The sequence below is a fragment of the Chiloscyllium plagiosum genome, unplaced genomic scaffold (genome assembly GCF_037043375.1).
Source record: "Chiloscyllium plagiosum isolate Xiang-an unplaced genomic scaffold, Cpla_swu_hap1 HiC_scaffold_31, whole genome shotgun sequence".
NCBI classification, from domain to species: Eukaryota; Metazoa; Chordata; class Chondrichthyes; order Orectolobiformes; family Hemiscylliidae; genus Chiloscyllium; species Chiloscyllium plagiosum.
In genome coordinates, this window is record NW_028270169.1 from 19,031,293 (window position 1) to 19,045,461 (window position 14,169).

Here is a 14,169-nt window from a genome sequence, read left to right on the forward strand (position 1 = left end):
ACTACTGTAACAGAACTAATTGCCACAAAGATTGTAGAACACTTCTTTATTTATAATAAAGTAATTTGATATATGCTAGATATATTCTGTGTTTGCCAGCATACAATTGCCACAAAAAGCATGTTATATTATAATTATGATCCTGCTTTGTTATGTTACCTTGCCACGTGTCTGCACACCTTCCTTTCCACTGCAGAGTTGTCATCAAGCAGTGTGTTTACGATGTCCAGGCTAATGTGGCCTTGGTGCATTGAGGGACAACCGTAAACTAACATGAAGCTCAAGTCATTGATTCATCTCTATTGCATAAACAAACGGATAGATTTTTCTATCATCTATTGTGTATTGTTCCAGAGAAATTCAGCTGAAGTTCTTCAGGTTGCCTTCTCTAATTGAATACAAGGGGTGAACATTCATGTTGGCGGTGTAATCTAAGAAACTTCCATTTTGTAAAACAAAACTTTATTTTGAATCATTTCAGTGGAGTTGGGAAGTTGGTTGACAGGGATGTGGGGTAAAGTATTAAATGGCCGACCTGTGGATAACGTGGAATTTTTACAACCAGTAGAACCTGGAAGACAAACATTGAGAAATCAAACCAGTTGTGCTGAATACATTCAGTGAGAGTTCTGAGGTCAGTTGGGAATTAGGTGGATGATGTACTATTTAGGCAAATCTGTTCTGACAATGGAAGTAGGCATTCTTATGATGAATAGACATGATTATTAAGCTTAATTCTAGTCCAGGAATGACATATTGGTCTTGCATATCACCAGGCTGAAACTGAGTGAGGAGCTGAGCAGGAAGGAGAGAGATTTTAACAGTAGCTAAGCAGTGTCCCGAGTTTATTGATGCTGAATCTTAGGTGCTTGCTCATTCTTGACGTTGCACCAGACAGCTAGCATATTTTCAGTTAATTGTCTGGAATGATAATAAACCAGTAAAAGCTGACATGTGGAAGTTGTATATGCAAATATTCTTCAATAGCAATATGTAACTGGGGAATAGGAGGAAGCATGAATAGAATACCCACGGGAATTTGTGCAGAAGGAGAAGCTGTAAAAGGAGATGGATCAAACATCTGCTCAGTCATCATTCCTATCCTTACTGTTTGTTCACTGCTCCCCTAGCATTTTCAATTTAAAATCCTCACTGCCACCTTCAGATAACCCCAATCTATTTTTTTAAGCATCTTCCTCAAAGCCTTTTGTTCAGACTTCTGTGCATTCCCACTTACACCAGTTTGCAGATCCATGACAGCCTTGCTCTCTGTCATTCTGACTTGTAAAAGCCTACTCAAAGTGCATTTTTATAACCAAATGTTAAATTATCCTTCCTAATCCCATTGAGGGCTTGGAATCTGATTCTTGGCTATTTTGATTGTGAAACACCTTTCTTTGAAAAAATACAAATCACATGGTAAACAAATGTAAGTTGGATGGAATCAAGTTTGGGTTTTTTTTAAACAAAAGTGTTGACGGAGATAAATTTGAAGAAAAAAGGAACAACATCAGTAAGCATAGAAGGAAACAAAAATAGCTGAATAAGTAGCAGCTAGGATGAAGGGAAGGCATGACAGGCCTAATGATAAATCTGGGAAGAGCTGAGTAGGTTATTGGAGAAATTGATAAGCATGTCAAGGAGATTGAAATTGGGAAGAACGTGAAGGAGGTATATACATATAAAGAGCAGGAGTCAGCCTGTTGGTCCTACAAGCCTGCAGTGCCATTTGATGAGGTTATGGCTATGTCCGATCCCAGCTGATGTTATTACCAGATAAGTTTCATTCCAAACAAAAAACTAGACTGAGCGATCATATTTTTATTTATTTTGATTTTAACGAAGTGATCTCTCACTGAAACAAAAGCATGCAATGCTATAGATTTTGTGTTAACAATAAACTGAAGTTAGAACATTGAGCCTGTTCTGCACTGTTGTTCTATGTTGCGCCAACCTGTGAAATATTCTGAGCTCATTCCCCCTACACTATCCCATCATCATCCATGTGCTTATCCAAGGATTGTTTAAATCTCCCTCATGTGGCTGAGTTAACTACATTGACAGATAAGGAAGGAAAGGGGTGGGGAACCTTCGCATAAACCAAATCATCTGCCGACATTTCCGCCACCTCCAAACAGACCCCACCACCAGGGATATATTTCCCTCCCCACCCCTTTCTGCCTTCTGCAAAGACTGTTCCCTCTGTGACTACCTGTTCAGGTCCACGCCCCCCTACAACCCACCCTCCCATCCTGGCACCTTCCCCTGCCACCGCAGGAATTGCAAAACCTGCACCCACACCTCCTCCCTCACCTCCATCCAAGACCCTAAAGGAGCCTTCCACATCCATCAAAGTTTTACCTGCACATCCACCAATATCATTTATTGTATCCGTTGCTCCCGATGCAGTCTCCTCTATATTGGGGAGACTGGACGCCTCCTAGCAGAGCGCTTTAGGGAACATCTCTGGGACACCCGCACCAATCAACCACATCGCCCTGTGGCCCAACATTTCAACTCCCCCTCCCACTCTGCCGAGGACATGGAGGTCCTGGGCCTCCTTCACCGCCGCTCCCTCACCACCAGATGCCTGGAGGAAGAACGCCTCATCTTCCGCCTCGGAACACTTCAACCCCAGAGCATCAATGTGGACTTAAACAGTTTCCTCATTTCCCCTTCCCCCACCTCACCCCAGTTCCAAACTTCCAGCTCAGCACTGTCCCCATGACTTGTCCTACCTGCCTATCTTCTTTTCCACCTATCCACTCTACCCTCTTTCCCCCCTCCGACCTATCACCTTCATCCCCTCCCCCACTCACCTATTGTACTCTCTGCTACTTTCTCCCCACCCCCACCCTCCTCTCACTTATCTCCACCCTTCAGGCTCTCTGCCTGTATTCCTGTTGAAGGGCTTTTGCCCGAAACATTGATTTTACTGCTCCTCGGATGCTGCCTGAACTGCTGTGCTCTTCCAGCACCACTAATCTAGAAAGTGGATAACCTCACTATTTTCAATATTATATTCAATCTGCACTGTTCTTGCCCATCCACTAATCTTGTCCAAATCCCCCCGAAGCTTCTTTCCATTTCCATCATCTTTCCAACACATTTACACTTGGATTTGTATCATCTGCAAATTTGGATGTATTACATTTGGTCCCCATCTCCAAATCATTGTACATTGTGAACAGCTGGGGCCCCAAGTACGGATCCTTGCAGTATCCCATTAGTCACAGCCTGTCAACGTGAGAATGATCCATTTGCTCCTACCCTCTGTTTTCTATCTCATCAGTCACAGCCAGTACATTACCTCCCATTCCATGCACTTCAGTTTTTCTAACTGGTCTCCTGTGGGAGATTATTAAAGTCTTCTGAATGAAAATCCAAGTATACTCCATCTGTCAGTTCTCCTTTATTGATTTTTGAGAGTAACATCTTCAAAAAAAAAATTCCCAACAAGTTCATCTAATACAATTTCCTATTCACAAATCCATGTGGACTATGCCCAGTCAGATCTTTGTTATCCATGTCAGTTTATCATATCTTTTATAATAGATTCTAGCTATTATTTTACTCCGAATTACCTTGTTTTAGAATGCTAAAATGTGTCTTGTAATTCAGATTAGTATCTGAGGTCTCTGATTTAGTCTAATTCAGTCTGGTTCAGTGCTGTGTGTAAAAGCAAGTGAGATAACATTCTGATGTTGAGATAGAATGGCATGTGGATGTGCAGAGTGTCTGACAAATATAGGGAATGAATAGTGAATTCAATGGAGAATGGGGCACTAGAGAGGGCAAGTTATTTTAAACAAATGACGCATTTTAGAAATATGAAGATTTTGTAATTACTGAGGAGCAATGTTGACCTGCAGATTCAATAGCCAATGGTGCTGCAATTCCTTGTGTCAGTATTTTATTTTCTCCCAGTAACTGATTTTATCAGTCAGCTAATGATTATCAGTTGTCATGGCCAGATTTTTATAGAAATGCATATGAAGTTTTTTTGATTTAATTGATCTTACTGTACAGCATTTCTAGGACTTCAGTGGGTGATCAGCAAAGTGGACTAGATTTGGCATTCATTCATTTACGTATGGAATTTGCGACCATAGGAGGCCAATCATTGAGTATGATCAAGAAAGAGATTAATAATTATTTTACATATTAAAGGCATCAGGGTAAAGAGAGAAAGTGGGAGTTTGGCATTGAGATGGAGGATCAGCTATGATCGTATTGAATGACTGAGCAGGCAACAGAGTATAACAGTATAACAGTGTTTGTTGAGAGTGAGTTGCTGGAAAAGCACAGCAGGTCAGGCAGCATCAGAGGAGCAGGAGAATTGACATTTCGGGCATAAGCCCTTCATCAGGATTCCTCAGATAATACCTAACCTGCTGTGCTTTTCCAGCAACACACTCTCAACTCTGATCTCCAGCATCTGCAGTCCTTATTTTTCTATAACTGTGTTTGTATCTGATTGACGTGCACATTTTATACTGTGACCGGTTACCATGCCTTTCTAATGGCTGATGAATTGTCAAAACACCAATAGCCCTTTATTGGTGGAGAATTTTAACTTTTGTTGTTGAACAAAAAAAAATAGGTTGGCAGTCAACTTAGTTAGCCTACAGACAATCCGAGAGATGCCACTTAACATTTTTGGTCATTTCCGTTGTATTCAAAGGGCCAGCAAACCTTCTCGCACTCACCACTTTATTTAGGTTTTGGACCCTCTGGAAGCAGCTGTATTATTCTGTTTACAGTTTTAGAGTTACATCTCTAAAATAATCCAGCATTGATGGTCTGACCTTGATCTATTGGAGCAGTGTTCATTTTCACACAAATTAATGTGCATTAAACCATGGCATTCTCAGGCACGTGTGCCTCATCAGTTTCTGAACCATTTCAGTAGCATCACTGCCAGAATGAATTGTAATAATCAACATCAATTATAAAATAATGCACTTAACCTGTTCTGAATTGCAAGCATAAGATATTTAAATGAGTTTTCAGTTAGTTGTGCACGTATTAAATTTCTTCCATAAATTTGAACCATTTCATTGGGATTTGGAATATGTGAATAAAGATGGTGTTAGTTTTGTTCTGTGCGAATCACCTTTTTTAAAAATGGCAGCATATAGATGCAGCTAGATATTAGTGGAAAGATTTGTAGGATATGATGTGGTTGTCTCTGTTGGAAGATAGGATCTTCAGAGGAAATTAAGTGATAACTATGATTGAAAAGCAGTATTAATTAGCCTGTCCAAACTTCTGCTGTTGGAACCTCATGACTTGCATATTTTTTGGATTTTTAAGCCTTTATGTATTGCACAGTGGAATCATGTCTGGCAGAATTATACATTTGCTTAGAGTCTTGCATTAAAAGTATAATATCTTGAATGTAACTGCAAGCATGAAAAAATAGGAGTTAACTCATAAATACAAGTAAAGAATAACTCAACAACATAGGAACAGTGACTCTTATGAGGTTGTGATTATAAAGTCCATTTAATTTAACTGGATTTTTAGCATAATTAACTTTATCAGTATATTTAATTAAAATTTCCATTTAACTTGTTATTTATATTATTTTATACAAATTACTGAATAACTTAAATTTCTATGATACAAATGACTGACTTATAAGCATTCGTATGTATTGTATCTTCCTTGCTGAAATGGTGAAATGATTTTTCAAATACTTGCAACCTTACTCTACTTGATGTTGTGCAAAATCCCTTAACAAAAAAATTGAATTTACAAATTCCTTGACGGTGAAGAGGCCATAACTATGTAGCAGGAACCTTGTCTTTATTTTTTAGAATTAAGTCAGTGGGATATAGTCAATAGTATGGTTCTCCATCAAAGATAAGATTATTGCTCCATTTCCAAACCAAAGATCGATCTACCATGTGTATGATCACTTTAATTTAAAAATGTGTGCTATATGGTTATTTGTTCAAAAAACTGAATTCACTGGTCTTCAGCTTATTTCATAGTGGAGACCTCTGGAAGCTTAGAGATGCTGCCATCATACTTTAGGGTCTGGTGAAATGTTTGTGAATTTCTGTATTGTGCTTTTAAAAAAAGAACTGAAGAAACTTTACTCATGTAGAGATGTCAACAGAAAATAACTTTGACTTGTTTTGGTGTTATGCTTTTAAAGAGAAAAAAAAATAAAACAAAGGGAAAGCTGATTGGATGATTAATTGACCTGTGTATCTTCTCTAACTGATCCAGTAGATGCAGGAGTTGCCCTTTGTTATCTTAAAGAGACACTTTAAGTTTAAGACACATTATGCTTGAGCAGCTGAATGAGCCTTTTCCACAGTATCATGGTCCCACTTGTGAAAATCGGTATCACCTCTAACCTATTGTGAATAGCAACATTAAAACTGAGATAATGTGCATTGTAAAATATTTAATACATGAGGATTATCTGGTTCAACAAGTAACATTTTAAAAGTACAACTAAAGGAAATACTAATAGTAGATGACATTTGAAGTGTCTTCAATTGAATCAGGGAACGAATGGTTGGTACATTAGCCATGCTGACGTCTGGTAAAATAATTCCAAGCAAAAGTATTTTATTTTCATACAGTTGTATTAATAATGGAAGAGAAATCAGATGCTGTAATTTGTGAAGCTACCAGACTATACTAAGGGCTTTTATTTAAAGACATTTTTAATTGGAACAGTGAAAAGTTTATAAATCAAAGGGCCAGTAGACCCAGAGATTGCAGTTTTGTAAAGGTGCTGCTTTTTGAAAACCAGTTCCCATACAAGAATGATCTAATAACCCTGTTATAGTGACTTGTGTTATTTTATGCTTGCTTGAATAACGGAATCTGTTTTTTTGACATAACACAAGCACATATCATGAGCCTTAAAATCAAAACATTCCTGAGAAGAAAGGGACCCTGTATAGTCCATTGTTTATATATTTGAGAATAATAAAAATAGAACACGCACTACTTGATATATGACATTTACTTCAGTCCATTAAGAAATATTGTGAAAGTAAATCCCACAATACTTACTATGTGTACTTGAGTTTACACACCACTTTGACTGTGATTATTAATGTGACATTCAGTTGTGGATTGATTACATGTAAATCTTGTTTACACAGCCACAATGCCTGAATGAATTGAGACAGCAACATTTGATTTTGATCTGACTACTGGTTTCAGTTAAAAGTTATATTTCAGATCCTAAAGATTGACAAAATGTGAATAAGGTGTAAAATTAAAAAGCCCCACCATGTGAAAAACATTTAAAATTCCATTCCTGGTGGATTAGATTGAGACCAGTCAAGCAGAATCCCTCAATTATTTCAAAATGAGCTGAAGTGTGAGTGAAAACCGCAGCAAATGCAGGAGAGAGAGAATTGCCAGCAGTCGTGGGACTTGGTATCTACAATAGAGATGAACACAATATATGCGAGGTCTCACATTTGACTGGATTGGAATTTTGGCAAACATGATTAATATGTAAGCAGGCTAAACTACATTTTCCTCATTTGGAGGAGCCAATCTGAAGCTGCTCTCATGGTACTAAAACTAAATTTTATGATAGTTGCATTTATTTATGGCATCCTTTATTTTAGTTTTGATATTCATTTCTGACGCATCTCTAATTTGATGAGGTGTTGAATGTAGTGTACCCATATGATTTTCAGTGTATAGTCTTGTACTTCTAAGCAAACAACTTGGAGATATACTATAGACCAAAACTGAGGTGAACTTGCTTTAATCTGATTCTTGGCCTCCTGTTGGTGTGTGTGTGCAATTCAGTCTCAACTTGCTTTTAGCTTGAAAACCACCAATTATTTGGTGCATCTTGTAACACATTTAAACTAATGTTTTCATATTGCAAGGGCTTGCTGTGTTTTACATTAGAAATCACAATGCCAATATGAATAGCAAAGAGTTTGACATGATAGCACCGAAATAGTATCCCGAGACAATCATTCATTGAATCCTGGACAGTAATTTGTTTTCTTCCAATTAAAAATCCTATTTTAGGGCGACTTTGTTTTAGAAGGAAAATCTACTAATTACTAATAAAATAAAATTTTAAACTGGTCTATTCCTCACAGATATAAAATTAACTAAACTGTGCTGAAAGCAGGATTTAAATTCATTTTGATCACATTCCTTGGTTTCATGTCCAACTTCTTTGTTGAACCAAAAATTCTGTTTCAAATCAGCTTTGCTGATGACTTAATCCTATACAGTTGATTCAAAGAATACCTGATGCAAACATAAAATTCCACTTTACACCATGTATGTAGAATTTCTGATCAAAGCCTGGTGTATAAAAATGTATACCTGAAATCAGTATTTGGTTATACCTTTAACAAGATTCAACTGCATTCTAACAAATTTATCTTACTGCTTTTTGTATTGATGTGCACTCTCTTGTATAAAATGCTCGATTCTTCAAAAAACTTTCTATTTGAATCTGCTTTCTTAAGCTTTTCTTTCTGTATTTTGCTCTATTTGCATGTAAATCCTAATCTGTATTTTAAATAGCTGTAACTCTCTGTAATGTATGAGTACTGCATATAGTAGTTTCTGACTTTTTTTCTTGAAGTGGCATCTTGCTAATAAACGTTGGTCTTGGAATATTTGATGGTGTAATGTCATGTTGACTTGCCCGATCTAAAAATGCCCACAGAAAGTAGTGCGTGTCCTATTTATTTAAAGTCATGCAGGTGCAAAAAAATTTTGATGAGAGTGGACATATGATGCACTGAGACATTTCAAACCCACATTTTAAACAATAATAATTTCATGATAAAATACCTGTATTGTTTTGTTGTATAAAGCAAAAACATTTTAACTAATAAAATATCTTGCACACTGTCTTTTCCATAAGGAAGACTGTGTTTGTGCTGGAATTTATATCCCACACTGATGTTTTATTTCAACAACTGTTCCATTATGATTAGCTCTATTGGTGTATTAATCATAGAGTAATATAGCATGAGAACAGACCCTTCAGTCCAACCAGTTCATTCCAATTGTAATCCCAAACTGAACTAGTCCCACCTGCCTGCTCCTGGCCCTTATCCCACCAAACCTTTCCTATTCATGCACTATACTTATCTAAATGTCTTTTAAATGTCGTAATTGAGAGCTTGTTGACAAATCCTAAGGAAAGAATCTTCCCTCCGTGCCTGCATTAATGATCCATTCTCTAGTGTTTTCGCCTTATGCTTGACTTGCCATTTTTCTTTTTTGCCTCTGTATCTCTCTGGTTTTCATTGATTTTTGTCATTGCCATCTTTCTTTTCCTGTTTTGAACTCTTTTTGTTCCGATTTCTGTCTCCCCGTTGACAACGCCTCCCCATCTTACATATTGCATGTCACTCAACACATAACTTGAGTTAATCAATAAAGCAATGTTTTTCATGATTCTCCTTGCTAGTTGTCTCCTTAAAACCTTCATTTTTGACAATGCATTTGCTTATTTCTCGTGACATTCTATGACATCTTACACAAATGTGCTTTCCTTTGGTGAAGTCATGGGCATTCAGAGTTTTCTTGTAAAAGTGAGATGATGAGACAAAAGGGTTGATAACACTTTGGAAGTGGTTACTATGTCTATGTTGGAGGAAGTTGGGGGTCAAACCATTCGAGAACTGCAGTATTGCACAAGTATGAGAGAATATGTTGTTTGGGTTGGAATGGGGGCTTGGGGATTGGAACCAAGAGGGAGGAGAGCAATCTGAAAACCGCGCCTACTAGTCTCCAAAGCTTTTCCGTAGTTGGGTTGATTCAGAAGCCGTTCTTTGACCAATGCCAAAATATAGGGGCAGTGCAGTATAGAATAGGATAAAGGGCTAGCCCAGCCACTTACTAAAAGCCACTTACTAAAAGAGTGTTCATTTCGACTGTTCTAGTTTGGAAGGATTGGAAGAATTGATCATAAGCATGAAATTGGAAGAGAGGGAAAGGCAATAACCAAACTTTAAGGCAGTAGAAAGCTGAGGACTGCTGCTGAAGGGTGTACTTTTGAACTGAAGAAAATGATTAGATTCGGGCACTAAGCTAGGCAGAATACAGCGAGCAGAATTTGTAATGGAGAATAGAGAGAGTGTAAGACTAGGCCATAAAACTAAGAAGAGCATTGAGAATGGGCCCCTTGTAAAGCTGTAGACATACATAACCACCATAAGGGCGGCAGCAGGAACGGAGTAATTAAGATGGGCAACAGTAGAAGGGAGCGGAGGCAGAGCTTGGAGCTCTAAGAGTTTGCCTATCTGGAAATATGGCACAAGCAGGTACAAACACTGAGGGGTGAATGGGAACTGTCAAACAGACAAAAACAACTGAAAATGCTTTTCCAGTTGATCCATAGTGCCATATGGTATTCACAGATAAAATAACTACATTAAAAGTTTACAACAACATTATAATAAAAAAAAATTGACAGGCAAGCATCTTGATCAAATATTTATTGCTAACGAATCTCAGGCATTTCTTAGTGATTTACAGATAACTTATATTCCAGTAATTTTACTAAAATATGATGGGCAAATTTGCAGGAAGTATAAGTGATAATTTGCAAGATGTCTATATTATTAATACATCTAATTAAAATAAATGGATTAGAAATTGCATCTGGAAATGCTGACCGCTATTTAGATGTTAGCGTGACCTGACTTTTGAATGATCATGTTTTTAACATTCTCATGAGACAAAGTTTCATGACTGAAAATATAGATTAGATGATATTCAATTTGCCAGCTGGATGGGCTATTAAAGCCAAACATTGTTTTGCAACATTTTGTATGACCGTTGTTAAATCCACACTTTAGAAAATAAATTATGATCAACTTACCAAAAGTTAAGATTTTCCCGTATCCTTCCAAATTACCTCATTCAGTTTAGCAACATTGAAGACCAGTTATCAACATCTTAAATGTTTTTACCACACATTGAGTAATATCAAGGCAACCTTGGCATCCTAAGATATTTTCAGCAACCTTCCTAGTTCGATGCATGCTTCAAGATGACCTGCTATTTTGTATTACCATTGACGTCTTAATCGCTCCACTAGGCTTGAAAGGAAGTGCTGCCAAGTGTCTCTCAGAAGAAGGGCAAATCTGAGTGTTCTTGGTTTACTTTGAGCACATAATAGCATTCAATTCAGAGCTCTATTGCTGGGGCCATGAGACTAGATCATCTTACTAATTTTAATAGTCCAGGAAAGAGCATTCCTGTAAGTTTTTTTTAAATTTAACAGTTGTTATTGGATTTCTGGTTTTTGGCCCTTGATTATTAAGTGGCATAAATTTGTGTGTATAATGAAGAAAATATTATTTTCTTGATTGGGTTAGCATGCTGGATAAGTTACAATCAAGTTTTGATAAAGGCATTCCATCTGCCTGGCTGAAAAGTAATCTCCCTGTTTCTAATTGGAGGTGTAGGCAGTGATTGGGTTGTGAAGGTGACTTTCACAATATCAAGGACAGTACATGATAATTTACTCTGTAAAGATTTCAAGATCATGTTGCACATATCCTTGACAATTAGCAGCTGAGTTGTACTTACTGAACAAAGGGGGAGGAATAGGCCATTCAACTCCTGGAGCCTGCTCTACCATTGTAGGTCATGGCTGACATCTACCTCAATGCCATTCTCTCTCTGTGCCCATATCACTTGATGATGTTAGTATGTTGGATTCTATTGACCCCTGTCTTGAACATATTCAATGACTGAGTCTTCACAGCTCTCTGGGGTAGAGAGTTCTAAAGATTCCCCAGCCTCTGAATGAAAATATTCCTCTTTATCGGAGTCCCAAATGACTTGCCCAATTCTGAGATTGTCCCCTCTGGTTCTAAACCCTGCTCCTGCATAAGCCAGGGGAAACACTTTTTTCTGCATGTATCCTATAAGAATTTGTCAGTTTCAATTACAGAACCTGCCATTTGTCTGAGCTCTAGAGAACACCATCTCTTCCATATCTTCTCACAATTCAGTCCCACATCAGTGAGTGAATCTGGTGAGTCTCCACTCCAGTTTCTCTGTAAAACGTATAACCTACCTTAGGCAAGAAGACCAAAACTCAACACAATACTCGAACTGCAGTTTCGTCAAGGTAGTACACCAGATAATTCTGATCAGGAAGGTTTATTTTGTATCTCACTAGTTATTTCCATCTGATGTTGCAATTTCTCCTTCATCCTGAAGAGTAATCAATTTGTAAAGTTTGATAGAAAGGTTATATCTGGCCATCGTTGTTTTGTTGCCTTGAGATTCATTTGGAACTGTTCCTGTGGAAGATTAAGCACTAATATTTTCTGTTTCCTTTCCCTTGACATACTTCTATTAATTCCTTGTTAAATGTTTCACTGCTGAATTGATCAATATAGTTCTCCACTGAGTATTCCCAAATTCTAACCAAGAAGGAAACCCAGACATCAGCAAGTGCAATAATTTCACCTTCTGCGACTGCTGACCAGGTATCCAACTATCTCTGTCTATTTGGGGCTCTATCAGGTCCAGAAATCCTAAGTTACTAATATCTAACATCAAAACAATACATCAATTATATTCAAAGCATTCAGTCTTGAAATAATGTGGATTGTTGGTAGCTGATACCCAGAGGGATTTAGATAAGTCAGCTATTCTGCCAAAATTTGATGCTCTGTACAGAAGCGTGCCTGTTTAAACATATGAAGCAAGCCATATTATTGTTTTATTCAAAAGTGCACCCAGCTATTTCGTTATGATTACTTGAAATGTTTGTGCAGAGAGGAACATTTTTTAAAAAATTGATAAAATTGAGGATGTTAAGACAATAAAAATCAGAAGAACAAATTTAAACTCAGGAATAATATTGGTCATACCTGAATCCACTGGGGGAAAGTAAGCCCTGCAGATACTGAGTCCAGCCTATGCTTACCTTTGAAGTATTGTATACAGCTTTTTGGTACTTGAATTTTTTTTTCCTCTTAATTGAATGCGATAATTACTAATGCATCTTAAGATAAGTGCTCATTTTCAATGTTGACAGTGGGAGGGTTCTACAACGTAATTAAACAAAATATATTTTCAGCTATAGTATTCAAAACAGCATAATTTTGATTTGTTAACAGTCATGGTCTCTGTTTACCAATGGAGTTGTAATTTTGGTTTCACAGCAGCTGTTCGTGCTTTATTTTGACCATCACTGTTGGCAATCATTTGCCGCACATTTCAGTTCCGATCTCATCAGGCTGTTCTTTGGCAGCATGTTGCAGTTGGTTTCAGGCTAATCTGAGTACCATCAAAGATGACAAAAAAATCACATCTGACATGTAAGAAATTGAATAATTAGCCATTTTTAAAAAAAATAGATTGCAGTGATGTCCTTTGATATGAGTCTGGACATCACATTGAAGATCTTAAGCAACAAAACTGGAAAAAAAGAAATTTATCAAATGGTCAGCTTAAAGACCTGTTTTACTTACACCCCAGCTGACTGACTGACTGACTGGAGATGGGAAGATGGATAGTTCCTTTCTGAGCGGAGCTACTGATTTTTACCTTTATCATCAGCCGAGTCTAGATCAGAAATTAACTCTGTAGATATCACTTGCTGTTCTGTGCTAAAGAATTCATGAGCTCCACTGTTCTGTGACATCTAGCTAGTTATGATCCTTTGCTACTGACTAAATGCTGTTTAAAATTGTCAGAAATTTGACCATTTAGAAAACTAAATTCCTTCTCAACTTGACAAAGTGGAATATGTTGTTAATCCTATACTTGGTGCGTTTTTGTTTCATACTATCATGGTCGAAGGTATGTCAGTACACCTAAAAGTTAACAGGTCATGCCTGTCTTGTTATGAGAGCAATGGTTGTGTAGGTAGAGGCAATAGTTTTTGGCTATGACTAGTGGCATTCTTCAGCTTTACGAACTAAAGTTGACTGCCAGATCCATTTTTATATCAGTTTGGAACACCACAATCTTTAACATGAGTTGCTCCAGGCCTACACTGTAATGTAAAAGAGAAGTGGCGTTTATCAGAATAAGACAAATCAGTCTAACGCAAAAGGATTTGCCTGCTAGATTAGCTGAAAACTAAAAGTTGAAACTGTGCCTCAGCCATAACACACATCCTAATTGGTTTTGACATATTATTTTAATTTCTTGGTGCGTATATCTGCTGTG

The 14,169-nt window shown here is 37.4% G+C and overlaps 1 protein-coding gene across 8 annotated transcripts in view; it reads left to right on the top strand.

Moving 5' to 3' along the window:
- synrg (synergin, gamma) overlaps positions 1-14,169 on the top strand; it is a 110,714-nt gene that overhangs the window by 54,097 nt on the left and 42,448 nt on the right. The window lies entirely within an intron of this gene.